This window comes from Camarhynchus parvulus, chromosome 9 (genome assembly GCF_901933205.1).
Source record: "Camarhynchus parvulus chromosome 9, STF_HiC, whole genome shotgun sequence".
Lineage (NCBI taxonomy): Eukaryota > Metazoa > Chordata > Aves > Passeriformes > Thraupidae > Camarhynchus > Camarhynchus parvulus.
The window spans coordinates 25,151,648-25,179,401 of NC_044579.1; the positions used below are offsets into that span (position 1 = coordinate 25,151,648).

The 27,754-nt window shown below is 41.2% G+C and overlaps 1 protein-coding gene across 3 annotated transcripts in view; it reads right to left on the reverse strand.

Annotated features, from left to right (window-relative positions):
- The window catches only part of PIK3CB (phosphatidylinositol-4,5-bisphosphate 3-kinase catalytic subunit beta), a 95,777-nt gene that overhangs the window by 39,364 nt on the left and 28,659 nt on the right, over positions 1 to 27,754 (reverse strand). For all 3 annotated transcript variants that reach the window (XM_030954742.1, XM_030954741.1, XM_030954743.1), the window contains one exon: positions 10,826 to 10,941. The gene's annotated coding sequence lies outside the window, so the exon portion shown is untranslated. The remainder of the gene's footprint in view (positions 1 to 10,825; positions 10,942 to 27,754) is intronic.

The following is a 27,754-nucleotide window of genomic DNA, read 5'->3' on the forward strand; positions in this document are numbered from 1 at the left end:
ATAAAATGCTGGCTGCAATTCTGTTGGAACTGAAATTAGCAGTCAGGAAAAAATACTAATACTGTACATTTTTCATATTTGGATACTCACATTTGCAGTTATTTTCTGTGGTCATGAGGGTAAAATAAAGAGGTATTTCCATTACAAAACATTACTTTGACAGGTACAGCAGCAACAAAATCTGTTTTATGTAGTTATTTTGTATATAGTCCATTCCTGCTTTAATTCAGTGTATCTTTTCTATTTTCATCCTCTTTCAGATGTTTTCCACAGCTGCAGTTGTTGAAACCACTTTAGTGTATCAACAAGAGTTTTAAATCTTCAAAGAACCAACACTTAAAAATGCTGTTCCATATCCTGGAGCCCAAACACCACAACACAGAGTTATAAAGTTCTTGTAAGATACTTGTTTCTAATTACAGATTTCCAGCACAGACACCAGAATCTTTTACAATTCCATTTGCATTTTCAGATAAAAAGGGAAGAGAAGCCATCTGACCAATCTGAGCATGCTGAGGAGCTATTCTTGCCTGCAGGCACTTAACATTTCCTTCCTCAAGGAAGCAGGTCAGTGTGCTTTGCAGGCAGCACCCCTTCTTCCCCAAGAGCTGACATCACAGGGTGAGAGAAGCAGGTTTTATCCTGAGAAACTCAAGACTCCCAACCCACAGCAGCTCTGGGGATGAGTCACGGCCCCAGCTGGGACATGTGTGGTGACTGACTCTCAATATCACATCTAGGAACTGAAACAAAGGCAAAAAGCCATCTGGATTGGGAGTAACAGCACCAGAGACATTTTAAACAACTTCCAGCTAAAGGAAAAACCCAACAATTCAAATAATAATAAAAAGCTATTTCAGGCTGTTAACCTCATAGCTATTCCTGCCCACTGTCACAGTAACAACAACCTCACTTACAAAAGAAGGAAGTAATTAAACCAGCACTTAACCTTGGCTCCTCAAGTGTCCGATCAATGACTTGGAATTTCACAGGAGCAAAGCCCAATACAAAATGCGTTTCTAAGGTACAGGTAGTACTGACAGACAGCATTCAAACCTTCCCATGTAAGTGTAAATTTTCTCGAAGCTTTAACCTGCACATTTCAGATTCATATATTCATGTGTGCCCACAAATGTGTCTCCCTCCTAATCAATTTGTATTTTAATATACCAGCAGTTCTGCCAGAGCTGCTTATACTAATGGAAAGAAATGGAACACAGATGAGTAGAACATCTGCAAAAGAAGGAAATTTATCACTCATTTATTTAATGTACACAAAGAAGAAGCCCTAAAACAGGATTTCTCAATTGGGTGTTGCTGTTGTGGTTTTTAAAGGACTTTCCATCTCTAGGCAGACAAAAGAATTTGCTCTGGTGCTAACAGCCTCATTCCAGAAGCCAGGAGACTTTACAGCTTTCCCCTCACCTCCCAGCAAAAGTACATCTCCTCATTTAATCAACAAGACCACTTGGAAAGGAAAAAAGGAAGAAAAAACAAACAAAGAAAAAAAGAGCTACCAGAAGCAGGCTGCTTCTTCGCTGATTTCTAAAATACTTTAAGGACAGACACAGTCAAAAGTAAGCTGCAGATATTTTTATGTGAATTGCAGCCCCCTCATGTTTTCTCCCTAACCAAAACAGAACTAAAATGTACAGGAATTAAATCAATGTAACCCGTGCTGGGTAGTTAACTTGCACACATACAGGAATTAAATCAATGTAACCCGTGCTGGGTAGTTAACTTGCACATGTACAGGAATTAAATCCAGGAGGTGCAAATATCAAAGAGTGATGACCAAGGAGATACAAAGGACAAGCATGGGAGGGAGTTTGTAAGGCTACCCTGAAATTAAGAGCTGCCCAAGAACATCCTCACAGAGAGCCTGTCTGGAGCACTGCAAAAAATGAGACATGGAATAACAATGCAATGAACTCTCCTTTGAAAACAATTTATCATATCAGCAAAAGGCTTAGACATTAAAAAGTACCAAATCCACTTTAATTGTCATCAACACTCAACATTTATCTGAGTCAGATAAGTTCTTCTAAAACCAACTTTTTGATGAATGCAGCAATTATGAAAACTCACACTGTGTCATTAAATCCTTTACTTCTGAACTCACCACAAATCCCCTATCACTCATCCTCTGAGATCTGTTTTTCTGTTGTTAAAAGAACACCAACATAAAATCCAACGCAATGTTCAATGTTTTATCTTGAACTATAATCCAGAAGAATAGTAATCAAACACAAGTAAAAGTAGCTGCAAAGAAGGTGATAATTATAAACACACATATAATGCAGTGCCAGAGGAAAATTTTGATGCCCTGTTATCTCTCCTAGTATTTATTCTCCTGAGCACCAAGTCTTTGGAAAAGTCTTTAGAAGAGCTATCTTTCATCTGAAATGATGTCACCCAGCCCTGAAATGTGGTCAGTTCTCTCAGGATGAAATCAGTATGCTATCATCCCAAAGAGATGGCAAAAAGTTGGAGGAGAGGATCATTTATATATTGAAAAGTAACTTTCCATAAGTTTCTTTTACACCACCTCTTCAAAACTCAGGTGCATTTTAAGGGCACATAGATATCTACAGCTCTTCAAGTTAAATATAAAGCTGGATTTACTCTTTCACTAAACCTATGAATATTTAAATAAAGGACGAGTATCAGAAGCAAACTTGTTTTGGATATGCAAAAACTAAGGGCACTCTACTTATCCAGATTTTTGCTTTGTGGAATAAGTTGTTACAACTGTTGAGCACCACATCCAAGGCAATCATCACTGTGATCAATACAGCTCTTTATCTACTGCTTGCTCTGTCATGTGGCAGTCAAGGGGCTAAAAAAAACCAGAAGTCTTGCAGTAGTGAAAAGGGCCACCCCATGCAGACACACAAGAACAGTGTTTGAACAGTATCTCACTGTCCAGAACACGAGATGACAATCTGACCAGTCTTTTTCTAGGAAATGGCAGCAGCACATCACGTAGTCTAAGTAGGAGAAACACTAAGCACTTACACAACACAACCATTGTAATCGTTTTTCTAACCATGTAAACATCTAGTACTATAAAAGGATGAGCAAGCTATAAATGAAATATTTGAGAAGAAACAAGGGAAAAGAACCTAGTAGTATGATGGAAAAGGAGTCTCACTATGCAGGAAGACTTATGTCCTATGAAACTTAGAAGGCCTTCAGAAAAAAGCTTTTAAAAAAGATTGAAAAAGTCTGATTTCTTCTGAGGACAGTAAAGACAAATATATGCATTAGATGAGGGGCAGTTCACAGCTCTGTAGAACTACATTCTCCTCTGTTCTCAATCTGCACCAAATTCCCGGGAGCTGGTCTGCAGCCCAGGGCAGTGCCCGAGAGCTGCCCGGGATGGCCATAGGCTGTGACAGGGGCACTTTGGGCACCAGCTCGACCCTCTCCCCTCATCACTCCTGCTCCATGGCCTCACCACTCCTGTTCTATCCCCTCATCACTCCCGTTCCATCTCATTGCTCCTATCCCCTGTCCCTATCACTCCTGTTTCATGTCCTCATTCCATGCTCCTTTTCCACTCCCCTCATCACTCCCATTCCCTCTCCTCATCACCCCTGTTCCATCCTCTCATCAGTCCCATTCCATCTCCTCAGCAGCCCTGTCCCATCCTCTCATCAGTTCCATTCCCTCATCGCTCCCGTTCCTTCTCCCCCATCGCTCCCATTTCATCTCATCAGTTCTGTTCCCTCCCCTCATCCCTCCCGTTCCATCCCCTCATGGCTCCTGTCCCGTTCACTCCCCTCATTGCTCCAGTGCCATTCGCTCCCCTCATGGCTCCCGTCCCATTTGCTCCCCTCATCCCTCCCGTTCTATGCCCTCATGGCTCCAGTCCTGTTCCATCCCCTCATCGCCCCAGTGCCGTTCGCTCGCCTCATGGCTCCCGTTCCATTCCCCCACCCCAAGGGCAGCTCTCCCTGAGGGCAGCCCGCAGCGCTGTTCAGCGTTCCCCATTCCTGCCATCCCCTCCCACCCGCTGTGGGCACACAACGTTAACACCGGGCACACAACGTTAACACCGGGCGCAGGCACCCCCCGTTCGGCACGGCCCGAGCGGCCTCGGCCTGCAGCGGCCAGCTGTGCGTGCAGCGGGGCACGGGGAGAGTGCGGCCCTCACCCACGGAACGGGCACGGGGTGACACCAGGGTAACGGGAATCACAGAATAACCAGGCTGGAAGAGACCTTCAGATCATCAAATCAGCCCCAACACCTCAACTAAACCCTGGCACCCAGTGCCACATCCAGGCTTGTTTTAAACACACCCAGGGATGGTGACTCTGCTACCTCCCCAGGCACGCCATTCCAGAGCTTTATCACTCTTTCTGTAAAAAACTTTTCCCTAACATCCAACCTGTATTTCCCTTGGCACAGCTTGAGACTGTGACCTCTGGCTACGTCATTTGTCACCTGGAGAAAGAGCCCGAGCCCACCTGGGCACGGCCTCCTTTCAGGAGCTGCAGCCGAGTTTAAAGGTTTAACGTGACAGGAGCAGCACTGCCTATTCCAGCAGTGAGCGAGTGTAGCCATATTTTCTGAAAAATCCTTGCCTGAGGATTTTTTTCTCCTGAGAAGCTGAGAGGCTTCAGGAACAAAATGTAAACATTGATTATCTGCTGCTGTGGAATGCAACAGGTGCATCTCTGATTGGTCTCATGTGGTTGTTTCTAATTAATGGCCAATCACAGTCAGCTGGCTCAGACTCTCTGTCCGAGCCACAAGCTTTTGTTATTCATTCCTTCTTTTTCTATTCTTAGCTAGCCTTCTGATGAAATCCTTTCTTCTATTCTTTTAGGATAGTTTTAATATAATATATATCATAAAATAATCAATCAAGCCTTCTGAAACATGGAGTCAGATCATTGTCTCTTCCCTCATCCCAAGACCCCTGTGAACACGGTCACATGTGGGCCACTGCAGAACCACATGGAAACCCTGCAGAACCTCCATGGCAATTCTCATTTACCCCTAGAGTGAACCCACTCAAGGTTCTGGCCTTCTACAGCTGCACAGGTGAATTTCCAGCCAAAATGCTTCCAAATCTAAAAATAAAATACAATCAACTTGATGATAAATACAAATGCCTAAATCATCAAAGCAGAGATATTTCCACTCCACAAATGTCACGGGTATCTACCTATAATAGCAAAAATTTTAGGAATTCAAGACATCTACAAAGTAGACTGGAAAGTTATTTTTAAAGATCATGTGGTACTATAAATATTTCCCAGCAGTTTAGTTCAACTTCCACATGAGCTGGCCCTATGGAATGGAAAATTAAATGTCCATTTAGTCAGGGTTTCTCCAGAAATCAGAATAAAAATATCACCATTTAGTTTTCTAAAAATATCTATGTACAGAAAACATAGAAGGCCTTTTTCAAAGGTCTCCTTCCCTCACAGTGCTCACACTGGTACCAAGAGCGGTCTCTCAGCCATCAAGCCCAGATTGTCTCATTTTCCTCACAAAATACAGCTAATTTTCCACACACAAAGATAATTTCACTTGAGGTTTTTTTTATCTCAGGTCCCTAATTATTTTGCCTGCTCATCTCCTGTAGCCTTATTCCTCTGGTGTACCCATAACATTATGCACCAAGTTTTAAAACCTGAAGTCAGGATTTTAAACCTACAATGAATGCAGTTTCTACTCAAATATTAATGCCTCTAAATAAAAGTGGCCCAGTTTTCAAGAAATGCTGAGCACCTACATTTGCAATTGACTTACACAGGACTCAGAGATATGAAAAAAATGCAAACATGTTAACTGGTTACAAATTAAAATTTAACTTACGTAACTTCATTTGAACAGATGGTTAGATTAGATTACCTCTAGTCATCCCTTTTTACAAAAGTTATTCTACAATTCAATGACAGTATAGCTTAAAAACTAACTGTGAATAAGACTGTCTTCAGAATTTTTTTTCCTGGAAAACAAGTCTACATGTAGAGAACAACACTACTAAAATGGTATTCCAGACTCAGAGGAACTCATGGGCTTGGCTTGCACAAGAAGGAAAATCTTACTTCCTGTTACTTTATACGCAGGCAAGCACACACGTCTGCTGCTCTCTCTGAAGAATATCCATGAGGAACTGAACAAGTGAATAAAACTTAAGTCCCAGCTTTGGACAGACTTCTGCCAATGGCCAGGCAGCAGGTAATTCTGGAACAGCAATCAGGAACACAGCAGCTTCTCACAGCCAATTCACAGCCATCCTCTGCTCTACCCTGAAATCACTGCATAGTCACATTAAAACAGAAACAGGTTCAGGCCATCCTTTTGAATTGTGCAAGTAGACTGAGTTACAGGGAGAATAAAAACTCCTTTCACATTTCCATATTGCTGTGTAATTTCACACAATCACTGGATCACACACAAGCTGGGGACACCATGGGAAAACATTCCCTTTCAGCTGGCTGGAATGCTGTTCTGCATGGTTGAGAAGGAAGGAGTAAAAAGGAATGGAAGAAAACAGCAGCTCAGAAAAGCACTGTCATATAAGGAACAGAGTCAGGGAGAGAAAAAGGAGAAAAGCTCAAAGGAAAAAAGCCCAGGCCAGTTATTCAGGATTCTGTATCAACTGGGCTGTGAGAAAACATCTGGTACAATCACCTTTAGAAGCATTTCTAACCAGCTCTCAGATATTTTGGAAAACTTCAACAGCAGCAGGCAGAGTGGGCCCTGACATGAGGGGCAATGCATCTGTAGATCCTGTTCCTGTGCATAAAGGTGAGACTGAAGATTTGGGAACAGATCAGAGCTGGTGAGTTCTCAGCCCTTTTGACCCTGCACTGTAGATACTTCATGAACTAGAGGGAGTGTTGCCTTTTTCCCAGCCTGGAAATGAAACTTGAGATAATTTTAGTAAGGAGGTAACATAAGAGCAGATCTTTATTTGAAGGCCTTCAGGGGCAGTTATGGAGAGATCATGTTAAAAAATAATGAAAAAAAAGGCAAAAACCAAACAGCATCAGGAGGCCAGCATGAAATGTTGAGTTCCAAGAATAGACTAAACATTGAAATGATGGCACACTCACTTGGATATTTTAAACAAACAAACAAAACCAAGCTTAACAAAACAGGTGAGTGGAAGGGGCACACAGGCAGGAGGAGGACTGGAAGGTCAGACTGAATGGGAGAGGAGGAGGAGCTGAAGCAGAATAAAGATGCCATTTGAAGCCAGGCAGTCAGGTGTTTCTCTAGAGCTGCAGCAGTGCTTGTGCCAGCACAGTGAGGGTGCAGGAGGAGTGGCACAGCGACAGCTCCTCGCAGCCTCAGGGCTGCCTGGCCACTTGACAGCTCTTAAGATCATTTCAAATTGTAGGCAAAACCACAGCCTAAGGACCTGGCTTTCTAACAGCCCAAGCTATTATTAAACTCCTATGCAGTGTCTGTCATGAATCTGAAAAGATGCATTAATAATCTGAGCTTTTATTACTTTATTGTACTAAGTAAACTGTAAATAAAACTTTATTGTTAAGTAAACTGTAGAGGCCCTGTCCTCCCATTGCTCAACAAGAATTGTACCTGACTTCTTAACAGTCCAACAACAAAACTAGGAAATAATCAACCAGGATTAGTTCTGCTCTCTGGGATTGCCTTGCCTGTTCTACCACTCAAAATTATTTTTTATTGCACTGTAAACACAAAGGAAACATTCCACTTATTTAAATATATAAATAGTTCATATTTCCTCTCCTTAGGAATTGTACAAATGAACCTAGACCATCAAATCTCACCAGGAGCTGGCTATTAAGATGTTACATCTAGATAACATTCTACTGTAAAAGAAGTTAAAAACAGAAACTGAGGTTTTCCTGTAAGTAGATGGATACCTCTTCACACAGGGACTAGAAGATTCACCTTTTAGTTATTTCTGGTATTTTGATCAAAACCTCTAGGAAAGGGGATTATTCCCCAGCAGACAGATTGCATGTATCTACAGAGGGATGTGAACCAGTGAAATAAAAGGCAGTTGAGTATCAAGGAGTGAAATGTTCACCTACAAAGAGGGCACACAGCCCAAAACACACAAGTAGCTTGTGATTAAGTCTCATACAGAGATGCCATGCATCCTACAAAGTAGAAAGATGACTTTTAATGGAAAAAAGATAGACTTTACATGCTTCATCTGGCCAGGCATTCTTCCTGATGGAGTCTGTTTCCTACATAATCTGGATTTTTGCAGTTATTTTTCTTCCAACACCAGTTTCAATGCCCCCATCATAGATTCAGAGGTGGCTGCTCACAGCCATTTGTTACATGGACAGGACTGGTCAAGGACTGAGCAAACACTGAAGGAAATCCAACAACTCAACTCTAATGCAAATATTTAGATATATTTTATACATAATTTTCATCAAACTTATTTATAAAGACAAGTTGAAATACAATGCCATTTGGTAGAAAACCACAATCCTAGAAACCCTTTTTGTCATGAAGATAAAGGTAATAAAGCCAAAAGTAGCCCTGGCCATTCATCACAAGGACCAAAAAACATTTAAGATTAAGCAGGAATTACAGACTATTTAGCCTGAAAGGCACCCCTGGGAGTCAGCTGCTTCCAAGCTCAGCTCCAGCACTGAAGTTAAAGCACCTTGCTTAGGAGTCTGCCCACATAATTTTGCAAGTCTCCATGGATGGAGCTCAGTGTCCCAGAAATGCAGCAGCCCTTGGAGCCTCCAGCATCCCTTCAGCAGGACCTGGCTGCTCCTGGGCTTACTTTTCCCCAGCTGTGAGTCAGCATCTGCTCCTAAGACTTCACAAGAACTCCACCTGGCTTTTAAACTGTGAATAGAGATGCTGAGAGGACTTTATTTTAATTTTAAAATTCCAATTGCAAAATACCTTGTGATGATCCAGACACACACAAGCACACAAACTCTAACTAAAAACAAACGAGTCGCAAAACATTTCTCCAAAAAGGAAAAATCTGAATTAATTTTAAGTTGTAACAGTGGAATGCTCTGAGTCTCTTAAAAAAAAAGGGCAGGGGGGAGGGAAGAAACACAAGTTTACTGACTATGGAACACCTGAGCAAGTTTTGTGTCTGGCATAAGCCTAAGAACAATGATTTAAAATGACTAAAGCTGTCTCCAGTGGACATTCTTTTTTTTTTTTTTTTTTTGTTTAGGGAGCTCAGCTGCAACTTAATTGTTTATCTGTTTTAGTAACTTGATTACCAGAGTGAAGAATTAACCTGTCAAACTAAGTGTGCAGGCAGCAAATAGGTTGGTTTGGTTGTTTGTACTGGGACCTTGTGAAGAGGTGCCTGTATTTCCATTGTGTAATCTAATAAGGCAGTAAAAGACAAATAACTCCACATAACACAGCTCCTGAACACTTCAGGGGTCAGAATTCAGAATCAGGTGCCACAAGAATGTTGCACATGAGTATTTAACAGTCACTTGACATTTGGCCTAGATCAGGAACTGATGAAAATTTAAATGTGCTGACTAAAAATTGTAGCATTTCTTTCAAGTACTTAGAGAAAGGGAACTAATGCACATCAACTTCTTTAAATCCACACTGAATTGAAAATTTTATAGAATTTTTTTCTTTAAGGCAGGAAATCGATCAATCCAAACATGTTATTCTGCCAGTTAAACACACTTTGTTAAAAACACCAAGTATAAAAAGCTTTTCTTGTCTGATTAGGTTCCACAGACATTGTTCTACCCAAATTATGACACCTTCTACACATCTGTGTTCAAAGAAGAAGCTAAGAGGAGTCATTTCCTCTTGGTAATAGATTAATATGCTGAAATATACTTCTTGTAAAGTAAAATGACTTCTCACCCTTCTCAGTTCTAATGGCCAGCTCTTTTTCACTCCCAACCAGGCATTCAGGACCACTTCCGGTGATTCCTGCAGAGTTACATTCACACAACCACCCAGCAGGAGTAAAATGCATCAGACATATGCATTTTACATACTACATTTTACATGAGACATATGCATTTAAAATGCATCAGACAAATGCAGCTTTTCCCCAGTTTCTAAGGAGAATATGTTTAAACATCTGACAATCCGATGCGAAGTGGCAGAAAAATTATTACACGTCCCATCTCAAGCACATGAAGGATACAGAAATTAAGAATTACACTATCAGGATGCAAATGTTTATTTATCTGGTGGCAAAAAGTGCCATCCACAGTACCTGTATTAGGTAGAGAAACTCCTTTTATCAGAAATGAGACACACAGGTGTCAGCCCAGAATCACAAAAGCTGGAAGTGAGCTACAAACAGTGAAGGAAAGATGTCTCTGATATTCAAAAACTGAAAACCTAAGCAAGTTTGATGAATGATTGAACTGCAATACAGGACAAATAATACACACAACAAAAATAAAGTCAGTCATAAGGGCCATGACTGGAGAGTCACAGACCAAAAAAAAAAACCAAGTGTATTTTCAAATTCCCTGGAAAATACAAGCGGTGCCTTAACTTTTCCCAGCAAATAAAGGCTTACATGTAATCACATCTATACCAGACAACCCCCTGCTCAAAACCACACACAGCGTACACAGCAGCCAAGAGAAAAACCTGAAACCCATCCCAATTTCACAAGATACCACTAATTCCAAGAGGGAAGATGGTTCAGTGAGAATCCATGAGTCCATTACCAGCTGACCAACTGAAATGAGTACAGAGTCACCCATTTATATTTTTAATGTAACTACAACAAAGTTAAATACAATAAAAGCCTAATAATCATGCTGACTTTACAAGCAAAAGACAATAGAAAACAACCCCAGAAAACCCCAGCCCTGTAATACTTACTCCAATGAACCTTCCCTGTTTCAGTCTGACTGTGTAGAGAAGATACTTTTATTAAACATTTTCTTCCTATTACTCTTGTTTTTTCAGAAGATTCCACGAGATGACCTCAATGTGATCTAAAAAAAGTAAAACACAATATAATGTTATTGACCAAATGAGAAAATCAGCAATTTGTATTTGGTGTAAAAGCTGCACCAATTTTCTGTGCAGAAATACCTAAATAATCACACTTTTTTTTACTGCCTTCAAATACTACAGCACCACATTCCCACTGCACAATGTGATCAATCTAACAACTAAATCAATGTCAAATCCACAAACACCCTGCTAGCAGAAAGGAAAAAAAGGAAGTAATAATTTGAATATGCAATTTATTCTAATAAGTCTTACGATCATGAATTAGTCAAAAGCATTTTTAGCTGCTACAAATATCTTCAAATTTTTGTACACTCAATTTGAACCAGACTAGCAGATCTCCATTGCACTTAAAGCCAAAAAAAAGGGAGACAGAGTTGCCTTCTTATCTTAAGCACATTTTCTCTTTTTCCTCTGGGCTGTAAGGTGATTTTGGTGGAGGTTTTTTGCTTGTTTGGGGGGATTTTGGTGGTTTTGTGGTTTTTTAAGAGTGTAATGTCATCTGTAGTTCTACTATGGAGAAGCCGAGCTGATGACACGAGTGATCCCCTATTCCTATTCACAGTTCAATGTGTGACTGGCTTAGAAGGTCTCTGACCAACCAACATCCTGCAGATGTGCAGGGCAGAACATCTCCACACAGCCAAGGCATCATCCTCCTCAGCTGTACCCTGCAAACTGAGCTCTCAGGAAAGAGAAGTGAACAAAAACCATTCAATCCCCCTGAGCAGCAAGCAGTGCTGGCAGCTTGCACTGATGCTATCTCCAGGTTTGTAGGCCAAGCCACAAAGCACAGGACATGTAACTACCCTGCACTTCCTATAAACAATTCTTTTTCTAAACCTCACCAGGCAGGTCCCCTGTGCTCGTGAGAACTCATCACAGCGACCAGGAGGGATGGAGGGCTGCTACTGCCTCATCCCACACAGAGCAGAATTCCTCTGGGCACATGGAGCCCTCTGAAGCAACTCCAACTCTTCAGTGGCTTTGAGAGATAAATTCTTACTGTCTCATGTACTTAGGTCTAAAAAAAGTTAAGTTACTGCTCCATGCACAACCTTTTGGTGCATAAAGGTGTTGTCACAAAATGGGTTTTCACCTAGCGTCCAAGAAGGCAATCCACACACACTGAGTTATTTGATTTATTTACAGAGTTAGTCCAAAAACTTCTCATAATTAATGTTTAGGAGCCTACAGCAGGGAACACACATGAGAGAAAAAAAAAAAAAGACTAAAGAAAAATGAAGACAGTATTGTGTGATTTGGAAATTGCAAGGACAAAGTATCAGTGTGAATCTCACAGAACCAAGGCTGAACTACCAGCCTGGAATTCATGTTTTACAGCCATGTCAACATTTGTGCTTGTGGAATCAGAAAAATCCTAATCAAAGGCTACTGGCCAGCAGGCAGGATCTAAGGAGGGGCTGTGAAATGCATCCTGCTATAGCCCACAGGCATGACCACAGAACTTCCACCCAAGGAAGAAATCCTGCATGACCTGTGGCCCCTCACACAAGGGGCACAGTGTGTGACTGAACCATACCCCATGGCAGGAGCAGGACACTGACTAAAAGCTGGATATTCCAAACTTCTAGAGGTCAATGGCTAACTACACACATGATGACCAATCAGATGGTGGGTGCCCAAAAATTACCCAGGGTCTATAAATAGCACAGCTTAAACAACCCACTGCATTGTGAATAGCTCCTGTCACAGCTCCCTGTCCTGTTTCCCCTCTTTGCTCACAGCACTCTGGATCTCTGCAGCTCAGACATCACACTGACAACAGGCTGGTCCTCTACAACCATCTGTGGGGGATCAGCCAGCCCTTGAGACCTTAAACCAGTTCTAAAGTACACAAACAAAGCACCCATTGCTACACCCAAGCATGAGAAACAAACCCTTCACTAGAGGATGAGAGTGTGCAGCCTTGCTTTTCTCACCAACCAAGCCCTCCCGTTCTGCAGAGCAGCAGAGCAGGGGTTAAGAGAGGTGGTGCCCAAGGGCTGCACATCACACATGGGCAGCCAGGACACTTCCCACCTTCACACCATGAGTTTCAAAGGCTGGTTAACACCCAGCAGACAGGATACAAACCCTGCTGGCCTTTTACTGACTGTGAGCAGCTGCTGAGGACTCCAACCACGTCACAAACCTGCCAGCACCATCTTGGGGAACTGCATAAGGACAGAGGGACTTGCAGGAACTGCCTCACAAACTGCACTCTCTGAGGACATCTCTTTTCCCCACTGCACCTCTCTGCAGAACATGGGAAAACCAGAACTGGACACTACAGACAGCCTCTCCTCTGGGTCTGCTGGGTGTGACCTCAGCCAGAAACACACCACCAAACCACCATGGGCCCACACCCATATGACTTCTGACAGCACCCACCAGGGACCCAACAGAAATTCTTTTCCATTCCAGCTTGCAACTTCTGCATGAGAAATTGCATTTGGCAAAATAATAATTTTCGTGAATCCTTTAATCACACTCTCATTACATAGATACTGATTTTATGTAAATCATAACTTGTTTTTTCTAAAACATTAACAATCTTATGAGGCAATTCAGCAATCATAACGCTGTGTGGTGGCAGTCAAAATGCCTGTGACAATACAGTAAAACTTTTTAGAGCTCTTCACCTACACTCCCTATGCCCAAATGTATTACCAAAATACATTTAGGAATGTATTACCAAAAAAAATTATATCACAAGGAAAGAAAGGGGGAAGAGCTACAAGAAACTTTTGCCTAAAACTCCTGTGTGGCATAATGTTCAAGACAAACAATTACAAGCCAAGAGAATAGGCCACTCACAAAGACAGAAAAAAGGAAAAAGAGAAGAGAGAAAAAAATAATTCATAAGCAATGTGTCACATAGAAATTACTGGGCTAATTGTGGCCTCATTGTCTTCTGCTCTATAACAATTTCTAGGCCCATCAGACAGGCTGCTGCTCTGTTAATTCTTCCAGAGTACACAAAAAATCCATTTGTCAGAGAGGATGCTCCAGGTTTATTTCAGCATAAGGAACTCTGAGTGGGTTGAATGACATAACACAGCAGTTTCTTGGGTATCTTCTCTGTGATTAAATCTCTCACTCTGGAAGAAAGCACTGAGGCAGACATCAGGAGAGACTAGCAGAAGCTTAGGAGAGTGATACACAGCCGGGGCATTTTAGAGCTTTTGGTTCACAGCTCTGGTCACCTCCAAGCTGCCTTGAGCATTTCATGCTCTCAGTAGTGCTGAAGACCAGACAAGTGAATATCAAAGTGAATTAGCTGCTGTAGCAATGAAGAAACTCACCATTTCACCAAGTCAGAGACAAAAAAGTATGAAGGATCAGTAAATATACCAAGTATCTTCAACTCTAAAAAACACTGAAACATATAAAGCAACTCAGTCTGAAGTTCCAACAATAACAGACACAAAATTCTTCAAGAGCATTCACTGCCAGTAACTAAGCCATCACAACTCAAGTGCAGGAACTAAAACAGTGAGCAGAAGAGAAGCTCACAGCAGTGCACATCTGCCTAAATGACAGCAACTTCCAGCTTCTGCATGCTGCACAGGCTGGAAATGCAGGTTCAGTCCTAGCTCGGAAAGGAACATTTCATGTCTGTTCTGTAGTGGTGTGTGCCAGCTGACCCAGAGAGCAAAGCTCAACACAAGCACTGCCCCAGCAATGCCCAGAGTCCCTTCAGCAGCACAGACCAGCTCTGACCTCTAAAAGGTGGCACCTATTTCTGCAGGAACACCAAGAGACAAAACTGACAATGGACAGCACACTGTTACACACAGGACAGCATTCTTCTTTGTGTTCTACTTTCCCAGGTGTTGGTGCTTGGTCAGAAACCAGTAATATCCTTTGAAAAGCCTCAGACTTCTCTGAAATGTGAAACCCACGTATCTTGTACAAAATCTTTTAACCAAAACTGAACAAGGCATAGAGCAACAAGTTCCCACTGCACAAGAACAGCCACAGAAAAAGAAAAAAAAGGCAGAGACAGAAATTGCAGAGCACCAAATGAGTTCAAAAGAGGCATCTATGTCAGATTGTAAGTCAGTTTATGTCCTTTCTTATTCCTGAAGCTGGGAAAGCAGAGACCACTTAGCATTCTCCAGTATTATTCTTTAAGTTAAACGGATAAAAACATGATTTGAAGCTAGATTCAATTATGGCTTCATCAAGAAGTCGATCCCATAATTACATTGATGCAGTGGGTGACTGAGGGCAGGAGCCCTGTCTCCCACCCCAGTGACTCACAGTCTGAGGGAGCCTTGTTCACTCTTCCCAGAGCTCTGCCTCACTGAGCCCTGGCTCACCTCTGAAATCCCCTTCAGTGCCCAACAGGCTCGGCTAAAACTCATTTATACTCACACAAGCACAGACTAATACACTTCACAATGAATCATGTTTTTACTTGGTTACACGTGCTGCTGAGTTCCCTTCCAGTTTAGATCTGCAAGACGACATCAAAACGATCTTGCAAGTTCTCACCTTTATTTTGAACATAATCTTTCTTGTGAACACAGTGATTCTTTAACAGGGTGTCAGCTACAGACATTTGAATTTAGCTGGGAGGGTGTGTCCCTCCCTCCCAGTGATGTATCCTGCCTGATGGTGCTCAAGGTTCAGTAATCCAGTAACCCTCCTCCTAATTCTATTTTAGAACTCAATCCCATGGGAGTTGTGAGGAAAATAATCTTTTTTCCTTACAATAAAGTCAAACTTAAGAGCAAAAGACTGTTGGCACTTACTGGCACTGGAAAATGAAGGACTTTCCATTAAAGCAGCAAGAACAGATAGTTCCAGATGGGAAGGAATCACCTGCACTATTTAGGATCAACAAACAGAAACCTAAACAAAAATAATTCATTTTTATTTTCCCAGAACGTTTCACTTGGTTTTTTCCTGCTCTGTCACCTTCAAAAGAAATGCCTCTGGGCAAAGCAGAAGGGGAGCACATCGCTGTTAGAGAAGCTTAACAAAAAGAGGCTCCTAGACAGCAAATTTTCCTCTCACACTCTGCCACACAGCCAGACATTCCCTGACCTGAGGGCAGAGTGCTGAGATGGAGATGGGCAAGGTCTCTGCTGAGGGAGACCCTGGGATGCCCCCAGCACTCAGGGCTGGCTGACAGTGCTGATCACTGCTAATGCCAAGTGCAGAGGAAGAAAAGCTCCCAGGAGAGGCTCTGGCCTGGAGGATGTGCTCTGTCTGCTACTCTACGGTTCAAAAAGCACAAAGTTCAAGGCTGCTGCGACGGTTTTGTGAAAACAGCAGTGCGTTTGTTATTTCAGATGACTCACAAACAAGTGCTTAGATCTGCTTTATACTGCTCCACAAACACAGAATCAAGTGAGCAACACTTTCCAGCTGGTTTCCAGTTCCGCTGCAGCACGGGGCACAAGTGATGACCCAGCTGGCTCAGCAGCCCAGAGCTGGGACAAAGCCCTGGATGGCTCACCCTGAACAGGCTCATCCATGTGAAGATGGAACTCCTCCCAGGGCCCACAGATCACTTCCACCTCCACGCCAGCCCTGCAGCTTCTCTACCTCTGGCTCACTCCATGTGGCTGGGAGCAGTGAAGAACTGGAAGCTGTGGTCACAGAGCAGTGCTCCTCTTCCCAGAAATCCTCACCTACACGTGCATGTGCAAGAAATCCTCACCTACACGTGAAATGTGAGGCCCAAAGGCTTGAGCTGAGCCAGCCTAACCGCTGAGCAGCAGTTTAGGCAGGTGCAGACAAAGCCAGCATCCTGCACAAGCCCTTGTGACACCTACAGAGGTGTTTGCAGGAGTCAATGAACCCCCAACCAGCCTGGCTGCCATCCCTGCACACCCTCAGCAGCCCTGGCATCCTACAACAGGCTGCAGGCAATAATAAAATATTTGATTCTGCATGGATTTTCATTGCATCTGAAGCAGTATTTAAGGATAGAAGTCTCAGGGGCAAGGGCAGGGGCATAAACTGACAGCAGCACAGCAATTCCTGTTCCTGTTTCTTTGGTCCTCTATCACAACACAATCACATCCCATACTTTTGTTTTTTAAGCTGCTCCTGAATCTAGAGTTAATTACTGGGCAGAACACAGGGACTTGCTCTCGAACAAAATTACCCCTGCACCATTACTTTCAATAAAGAAACCTTATATTTGTTTAATGAGGTATTTTCAGCCACTCTAAAGTTTATGGTGTTGTTTTTCATGATTTCTCTCTGCCTTGAACTCTGAAAGGGCAAGGTGCCTAAGGACTGACAAACACTTCCTCTGAATTCAGGAACACCTGAACATGGCCCTTATTGCTGATGCATTTTCTACTCACCAGTGTGTCACAGACATAAAAACACAGAAAAACACCAACTGGTTCCACCCAAAAGTTACTACGTGAATAAATATTTACCTGCACTTTAAAGACAGAAATACAGCAGTGAGTCCTCATCCTGTTTCTGTGAAGATCCCACCACAATTACTGAGTTACTTGAAATGTAATTAGTAGCACCACTTGTGATTTGTGCTTCTTGTGATCTGTGTAGTTTATTTTCTTCACTATTTGCACGTCCCCACGTTTCACTTCCCAATTACATTCTGTGAAATGCCTAATATGGTGAAACTACACAAATTTACTTCTGTTTAGTTCCCAAATTCTGCTTTTTGTTGTGCTCATATTTGAATTTATAGAAATGAGAACACAGAATTCAAAAGCAAGACTGAACAATTTGTCAGTTATTAATTATTCTGAGCCATTTTATGAAGGTCCTGCCCACCCCACTCCAGCATCACTTGAAAGGCTTTGTTCTTTATGATTAAAACAAACTCCCAAGTGTGGATTGCAAGGGACTATGAACCAACACAGAAATACCTAATTTATTTTACAGACATGCTGCTGCAGTCCAACTTGCTCTTTGATTCCAAATATTACCACATAATAAATAATAACAACATTCCATCACTAACAACATGCATACAGTAAATACTACCTGAAACTAGAATTAATCACTAAGAATAGTTCCTGTGCCGAAGAAGGAAAAATACAAGTATCTAATAAATGCAGTTTACCTCCAGCTACATCCAATACTCAAAAGGAACTCTATCAGCTCTTTTAGATAATAAAAGTGTGCATTTTAATCTGCTCTTGCTCCCCACTCCCTCCTCTTTCAGGTAGTGAGGCCTCATAGAAAAAATATTTAAAATATGAAGCATAATTTCAGCATGGTAATTTATAATACTACATAATTTAAGAACTCCAAATCTGAACTAATCCCAGGCTAGAAGCAAGGGAGTGCTTGGTTTCAAAAACAAAAACAAAACAAAACAAAAAAATAAACAGGCAAACAAAATCCTAAACCCACCAAAACAAAAAACACACCACAAAAGAAAAACAAATACAAAAGACAATCCTTCTGCCCTTGAACCAACAGTTTAAATCTGAATTTGGATCCAAAAGCCAGATTTGAATGGTATTCACATTTTTTACACTGCCTTTGGACATAGCACCTAACATTACAGAATACTTGATGTAAGAACAAACCAACCAATCCAGACCCTTCCATTTTCCTCAGCTGCAGTGCTCAGCTCAGGAATTTAGACATTTTCTGGCTTTCCTCATTAAAGAAAGGTTTCAGTCCATTCACCCGCTACCTGTTCCACAGGCTCATTTCTGAGAGAAGCAGAAGCATTTTGTGGTGCCAGGAGAAATTCCCTTCCAGGTTCTGAGCAGGAGCAGAGGCTGAGCAGGGCTGGGGCACCTCCTCGTGCAGGCTGTGGGAGGATGGAGCAGAGGCAGCAGATACATTATAGTCCGTGTTTATTTTATATGATATATTTTATATATTATTTTATATTGTATATTTTATACATTATTATTTTATTTATCCTGCTGGCACTCAGTCAGGACATCAGTATTTACACCACTGTCTGCCAACAGGCATCTCAGACCCAGCCTCTCCCTGATACATGAACATGAGCTCCTTCTCCTCCCAGAGCTGATCACGGGAGATTTTCATGTGACACTTTCACTGCATTCTGCACCCCAGCCTGCTGCTTCACCTCCAAACTGCAGGAGCAGGAAGACAGCATCTGTATTTAGGAAAGCAATTACTAAAATATGACAAAATCAGACACCAAAAAAGTGACTCTTGCAACTGAAAGCAAAGGCTTTTCATTTTTCACACCAACAACGATGGCTTGATCAAGATAGAAATTGCTCGGCACCATATTGACAGCAGAAAAGCTCAGAAAATATTTCCCTAAACTCCTTTCTAATTTTCTCCCAAGATAAGTGAGAAAGAAAACAAAGCCCCTCTAAAATCCTATTTTACTTCTCACCTGTACATTGCAAGAGAAGAGTACATCACAGAACGACAGAAAGTTTAACAACAAACCATTTCATTTGCCACCACACCCCAACAAATCTTTCTTCAGCTTCACTGGGTCTGTTAATCACCAAAATGTAGGTGCTTGAGCCTAAGGTTTCAGGAATACTGCCATTTTGAAGAGCTCTTCTTGTATAAGGGGTCTAGCCACTGCCTCTTTTTCAGGAAAATTGTCATTACATAGGTAGAAACCCTTTATCACTGCACAAATAGAGCTCAAAACCACCTGAAGAGTAGCGTGCTACCTTCCTGGCCAACAAGTGCCAGTTAAATCAGCAATGAAGAAGCAACTTAGGGCATCAAGAGAGTGGAAAACTTTCACAGAAATTGGTATATATTGTCTGGTTCTTTCAATCTTTTTAGTACAGCACACAGAGCCTGCACCTCTCATTCTCCTGAGGCAATAACTCCAGGAATTCACCCCTAAGCAGTGATATACCAGGATTTAAGAAACTGGGAAGTAGTGATGGGAAGACAAAAGGAGCCACCAAATGCTGAAGGCCTCTATAAATCCTGTACTTGTACATAATAAAAGCTGACAAGTTACCAAACTACAAATAAATCTGAAAATTCAGCCGTGGTTTCTGAAATTCACATTAAAAAGAAAGTAACTTGAGGACACTAAAATGATGAGCTGCAGAGATAGACTAAGGCAAGAATTGCTCTGCCTTCTCATGAAATTTACCTCGAAGTTAACTGGAACCAAAATAACTCAGAAAACAGCTATAAATAGAAAGGGGTTAATCATTCAAATTTCTATTCCCATGACAAGAATACACTGAAGACTCTAACTTTTTAATCTTATGATATGATGCTTTAAAAATACTTCAGCTGCTGCACTACAATCTGCCTCTACCTACTTTTTAAGAATAATTTCTCCTTTATTTTTTGAAACACGATAAAGGAGATTTTCTTTTGACAAAACCATTTTCACTGACAGTCACCAAAGGGAGCCTGTGCATCAGCTGGAACAACTATATGTGTTCACTTAAACAGATCTTTTTTTAATGGGGCCACTTAAAAATATATTTACCTTTTCCCCATCCTATTATAAAGCACATAAAACTTATTTGTCATCGATTTCAACTACCAGAGCTGCTACAAAGTATTTTTCAATTAAGTGTTTGCATTTATCCTAAAAGCAGCAGAGAAACTTGGACTCATTAGGGTTGGAAAAGGCCTCTAAAGTGATGGAATCCAACTTGTCCCAGCACTGCCAGGCCCATCCCCAAGCCCTGTCCCTCAGCATCACATCCATTGTATTTTATTCAAGGATATTAATTCAAGTTTTCCATGCAAAGAAAGAAAACTGCCTCGCCCTCGATGCACAGATAAAAACACACCAGGCTAAGCCAATGTCTCTGAACTCACACAGAGCCCGTGACACACTTGGAAATAGAATCTAATTATTACAAATCCCCAGCCAGTGCTTTACTCACAGTATTTCCCATCCAAGTAAATTAATGCTGAAGCTTTTCAGTTAAACTAAATGGAGTATGAGAAATAATACAGAGAGAGAAGTTCTTTATTCAAAATGTAGAAATAGATAAAGACTTTTGTCATTTTGTGGTGCCCAGCAGGTTTACTAGAAAGTGAGTTGTAACCCAGCATATTTGCAGTGACAGAAATCAGGACAGCACCCAATATCTGCATTCAGCTGCTGCAGATCTCCATTGACAGGAAATTGTGACAGAAAAACTTTATTATGGTCTTAACATTCTTTCCAACTTGTTAAGTTACATCCTCACATTCTTGCCAAACCTGCTTTTATTGAAGAACTCTACTAAACAGACAGCTTTTCCTTTTCATGCAGAACTTTTCTGCTCTTCCCTCTCACTGCAACTCTTCATGCACCAGATTTATTTACAGCACCCAGAGGAAACAGAAGCTCCCAGTTATCAAAACAGACTGCAGAATGTAAATAAACAATTGTCATGCATTCATGTCAGCTGGACTCTAATTTGTGCAGAATGACACTGGGTATAAAAAAAATGGTATCCTAATGTCACTGTCATATTTTATGAAAAATCCCTTTGCCAGGATTTTTCTCCTAAGAAACCTCAGAAATGTAAACAATAATTATCTGATTGCTTGGAATGTGGTTTAGAAGTTGCTTACCAACAGGTGCATCTTTAATTAGTTCCATGTGAATTGTTTTTAATTAATGACCGATCCCAGTCCAGCTGTGTTGGGACTCTGGTCTGTCACAAGTTTTTTATTATCATTCTTTTCTAACCTTCTGATATCTCCTTTCTCTTTCTTTAGTGTAATTTTAGTATATCATTTTGTTTTAATATAATATCATAATATAATAAATCAACCTTCTAAGAACTTAAGAGTCAATTCTCATCTCTTACCTCGTCCTAGAGACCCTCACAACAACACCACAACAATTAATAACCACATCCTAATAGTTAAAGCAACAATTCAGTAAACAAAATGTCACTGCTGTTACTATTACTCAGACAAAAATAGAGTTAGGTCATTCTTCTGAGCTTACTAAAATTTTCAGCGTAGCTAGAGGTTACCTAATTCAAGTGTAAATAAACATTTCTATTTAAAAAATATTATCTCCCTACATTACTACCACTAGTAGGAGACGTAAAAAAGACCCTCTGAAGTGCTGGGGAAGTAAAACTGGCCTAGCATGAAGACTCTCAGTATTCTACACATCTGGAGAGTGATATCTCCATCTCTAAACACATGGGAAATTTTGCAATTGTTTGCACACAGCTTGTAAAAGCTTATAACATAATAAAATTATTTAAAGATAGACATGTAATCAGATGCAGATTATCAGTATATTATAAAGTGTTTTTTAATTTTTAATAAAATATAAAAGGACTTGTCAAAAGCATTGTATCTGTCTTACATGGATACTAAAAAGCAGAACAATATTAGCTACTGAGCACAGATAATCAGTCCCTCCTCATTTTTATTTTTAACAATAGAAAGGAAAGTCTCTTTTTTTTGCTAGCAAGTTTTGTGCCAACAATTAATGTACCATTTGCTGCTGACAATCTGCCAGACTAATGGGTTTTTTCTTCACTCTGAGGGTTCAGAAACTGCTGCTCACTTTCCGGTCAGCATTCATCAGATTCCTCCCATGAAAGGAGAAATAAGGCAGCTCTTCTGCAGACACAGACACACCTCAGTCATTAGCACAAGTAAATAAACTTCAGCAGAAGCACACGAGTGCTCCTCACCTCCTGCTGTTGTGGCTCAATCCACAATTCCTCAATTTCACTTAAACCTGGCATAGTACAGAATAAAATCATAGAATCATTTAGCTTGGAAGAAAAGACCCTTAACAGCAAGTTTAACCATTAACCCAGTGCTGCCAAGCCCAGCACTAAACCATACCCTGAGTGCCACATCTGCACATCTTTTATACACATCCAGGGAAGGTGAGTGCACCACTTCTCTGGCAGTTTCAATGCTAGATAATGCTTCTGGTGGAGAAATGTTTCCTAATATCCAACCTAAACCTCCCCTGGTGCAGCTGAGGCAGTTTCCTCTCATGCTTTCACTTGGCGCTTGGGTAAAGGCTGACCCTCCCCTGGCTGTAAACTCCTTTCAGGGTGTTTTACACTACATTGAAGTTGTAAAGCAAGCTGTGGCTGCCCCACCCCTGGAAGTGTCCCAGGCCAGGCTGGAAGGGGCTTGGAGCAACCTGGGATAGTGCAAGGTGTCCCTGCCATGGCAGTGAACTGCAATCTTTAACCTTTCCACCCAAATCATTTTAGGATACTACACTGCAAACTTTATTTCCTACTAGGTTTGGACTTGTTTCTGGGGATTCAGTCTTGTCCATCTCCATGAATTAGTAGCAGGACCAACACTCTGCTGTGTCTGCTCCCATCCTGAGGCTGCCACTGCCCATAGGGACAGCAGACACACCTGCACTGTCCCTGGCACTGCTGTCTGTACACCAAGCACCTTCCTTGTTTAGAGGAGCCCTGGTTAGGACTTGGACAATCTTCCTTAAACATCTTATGTCCTGAACTGCATCCTTAGCAGGGCATGCAGACAACCAAACAGTAAATTCAGAAATTCTTTCCCTGTATCAGAAACAAAGTAAGATGCTCAGCACTAAAGGTCAGAAATACAAATAGCCCAAGACCCCCATGGGATTTTCAAACTCCAGTACACAATGTGTGTGGTGGTGTGAAAATCTCAAAGGCCTTGTCTTCCTCAGCAACACCTATTTAAGTCAAAAAGGGAACTGGAAAAAAAAACAACAAAACCAAACCACAAAAAACCCCAAATGCAAAAAATATCCCAACACCAGCAGAGAGTAAGTAACATTGTCACGTATGGTTAACACACTTAAATTCTTTGGGGCTAGGAGGGAAAAAATGGAGGATCTGGGGAGAAGGACCCCAGAGTAATAAACTTAGTGCCATACTGTACAAAGACAAAAAAGTAAAAAAGCTGGGTATACTGAAAGGTAGATGAAGTGGAAACAAGTACAGGCAAAAGGACCAAAGTACCCTTCAAAACCAGAAAAGGAATTTGAGAGATGAAGCCAAGCAGGAAGGGCATTCAGTGCCCAGTGCAATTTTGAAATAACATTTTATGTGCTTCTTTCTACCAGGCCAACTTTGTACTTAGCTTTTTGAGTTTCTGCTGGCAACACTGGCCTTTGGTGACCTGGTTCTCCCCCTGCAGCTGTGCCTGTATCAATGGTTTGTACATGCAAACTACAGACCAACCTGCAGCCTTCTGGAGAAACAGCAATGACACCACTGACTGAAAACCATCCTTCTGCAGGACTCAAAAGGCCTTTTACTTTTGGCTTTTACTTGTAGTGACACAAATGTAATCAGTTTCTTAAATCATGTAGGCTTCATATTCTTCTGTAGTGAACCTGCTATACTCATAAACATCCAATTGTTAAGTGAAAATAACAGTTACCTTTGCATCTTAGAAAATAAAATGATGCAACAACATCAAAATGCATCTCTCAAAAACTGTAGTTACCAAAGATAAAAAAAGGAATTGCTCCAGAGTTAGCTCCCATAAGAACCTCAAGCACTAAAAAATACTACCAGCTATTCTGTTTTCTAGAGATTTTGTACAATGCTCTCCAAACCACCTAACTGCCCTGATTTTTAAACTGCTTCTGATACTCTGTAGCTGCACACTAGCACAGGTCTTCCACACTAAATCTGTCACAAAACCACCTGACAGCAGGACTCTGAGCCTGGGTCAGGGTAATGGTACAGACCAGTGATTGTCCACATGGCAACTTCCATAAACAACTGGCTATTCTTATGCTTATTTTTTAATTATTTCATTGCCCTGATACCTTCCTGCACGCAAAGGACTTCCAGAAACACCAAGAGTTAGCAAACACCTCACAGCAACACTGCACCATAAAACTAAAGGCACAGGGGTATTTTTACAAATTCTTATTAACAGATAACTCTCCCCACAGAGCCCCACATGACTTCCACAGAACTCTTTATCTACCTCTGCCAGCCACACGAGCTCCTGCCCACATTCTGCCAGCTGAGGCCAACTCCAAACTTACATCCTCCAATTCACCTCTCAATTCTCTCACTGAGGTTTATTTTTTAAAATCCAGTGGATCAATGATGCCTGGGGGCAAGGAGAGGACAGGAATGACCTAAAGGGAGAGCAAGCAGTGCAAGCTCTAATGGAGTACACATCACTTAAAACTGCCCCTTAGTTCCAAATTAATGCCTCTGCATTCTGCTTTGCATACAACAAATATGGTGGGGAAAAGCCTCAGAAAAGCACTGTGAAAAGAAATTTAAAATCAACCTAAGCCTTCAGTAGCCCCTAGAAGTGAAGCCAAAGAGACAGCAATGAGAAGGCACTGATTACTTGTGTGTCATAAAAAGGAATTAGGAGTAACAGTGCTGTCAGTGTTCCTCCCCTTACAAGTAAATTCATGCAAAGACAAAACATAACATCACATACCAACACAAAAATTAAACCCCCAACACAGCCTTTACTCCAAATCATCACAGTTTCTGGAAAACAGGACAGAAATTGTATTTATACAGCCAGTAGTGAAGTACTAAATTATTATTTATCAACCTAATATGGGAGGCAAAACAGTTCAGCTTTAAAACAGCATATAAAGCCGAGCTACACAAGCATAAAACTAGACAGCAATACCTCTGATGGAGTTCCTTAAAGATATTTGATGAATTCACAAAGCTGTTCTACGAAATCAGAGTAACTACTTTTGCAAACAAAAGCAAGATAGACTAGAAACAGAAAAGCCCCCTTTGCAATTCAACTTCATTGCAAAAATCGCAATGCATATTGAAATTGTATGCAATACTACTTATGAAAAATGCACATGTTTAACAAGCTTGAAAAAAACAACAGTAAGCTGTGAGTAGCAAATTTACATATTTTGTGTCAGAAGGAAGTTATAGTATTCCTAATTCTTATGCTCTTTTAAAAGTAAATACTAAACATACTTCTGTACACCTAGATGCAGCTCCAAAGACACGAAGTTACTCCCGAGTTCAGCTCATTCACAATTTCAAGTCAGGACACCGAAAGTAAGAAATGGATACAACTGCCCTTCTCCCTTTGCAATGAACTGAAGAGGGCTTGGCCAAAAGCCAAAGCAGGGAATTGGCCAAGGTAGGAGAGGACAGCCCGGATCCTCCGCCGTGTGCAGCCCTGGAGCAGGCTGGGGTGAACCTCGGCTGCAGAAAAGAAACCAGAATCAAACCAGTAACCATGGGCACACACAAATGAGCAGCGGTGAAGCAGAACTGCCCAATCCCACTTCTCAAAGGAAGCTGGTTTTGACACCTCGGTGTCACTCTTTGTTTCTTTAATCTTCTGAAGCGGTATGTAAATTCAATTATGTTGGTACCTACATATCCACGGGCATTTGCACATGAGGGCCTCCTCTGCGGCTCCTAATGTATGTAAATGAAACCACATTCCTGAATTTCCTTCCACCAAAGGCTGGGATAAAAAGATTTACCCGTGTAAATTTGATAGACTAACACAGTTTGGTCGATGTTGCCAATTAAAATACCTGATACTTCAGGCATTATCCAGATCCAAGTTCCCTTCACCTTGAAGGTTCCTTGAATTGTGATTATTTCAAAGGTTACCTGCTGTTCATTCTGGATTGTAAATACAGACTTTACCAACCCAAAGCAAAACTGCTTGCTTACTAACATAACTTACAAAAAAAAAAAGTTAAATTTCTAACACAAGATGATCTTTGCCCCCAAATCTGATTTAATTATCAAAACAAAACACATGGAAACTTTCACACGAGTGATGAGAAGGACTAACAGCACTGCCACAAAACAAAGTGTTTCATGTACTCAGGCATTAGTATTTGAATGAATTAATATGAATTTCTGGCCTCCACCATTCAAAGTCCTCATACCTTGAGGCAAACGATTTGAGATGTGTAACATCGTGTGTGTTAGCCCAAGAGTATTGGTTTGAGGAAAACACACATTCACTAAAAAATAACAAACAAACAAACAAAAAACCAAACTCACAAAAAAACCAAACAAAAAACCCCCACCAAAACAAACAAGCAAGCTTTTCTATGCAACTGTGTGAATTATGCTTATTTCAGATTGTTCTGTCCTGGACTGATTCCACCGAAACTGCCAGTGGGGAAATGCTCCCAAGAGTGGCAAGTCAGAAAGTCCAGCAAACCCAAAGCATCCTTTGGATAAACACAGCATCACATTCTGCAGCCCAACAAGCCCTGCATTTATTTTCAGGTAAGTTAACTGATGACAACCCTTTAAAGAACCAAGGGCAACACTTCCATGTGTATCTTTAGATCTGTGAAAAAGCACTTCAACTGTGTGCCCTGGTCACTGAAACACAACAGCAGCTTTCTAAGTAAACAGCCAAAGCATCAGCCTGCATTTGCACACAACTTCTAAATAACAACATTCCTTCCTCTGCACCCTCCTCCTGTATACAGCATCCTAACAGCTGGGGGTTTTACTGGACTTTGGGTTTAAATTATTTGCAAAATAGAGCATATAACAGACATATACAAACTTTAAAGGGAAAAGAGTAGTGGAATGGGACATGTTCTCTCTTCACTACATGACAAGGTCAAAGAATTATTTTTTTTTTTTAAGAAGGCTTTCCTACACTAGAATTTGAAGTTCTGCCAAAAGTCCATAGACAATTGGAGAACCAGTGAATTCATGACATCAGATATTCCAAGGAAGTGAAACCTGGTTGAATGGAAGTGATTTTTACTCAAGAAAAATGGACACTTAAATAGGCAAACAACAAAACTATTTTAAGACCACGTATAGAAGAGGACTCTTTTATTTAAAGGAAAAAACACACAAAAGCCAAATAATCAAACACCCCCAAAATATTTAATCAACGTTAAAAACCCCACTAAAGCATGTTTCCAGGGCA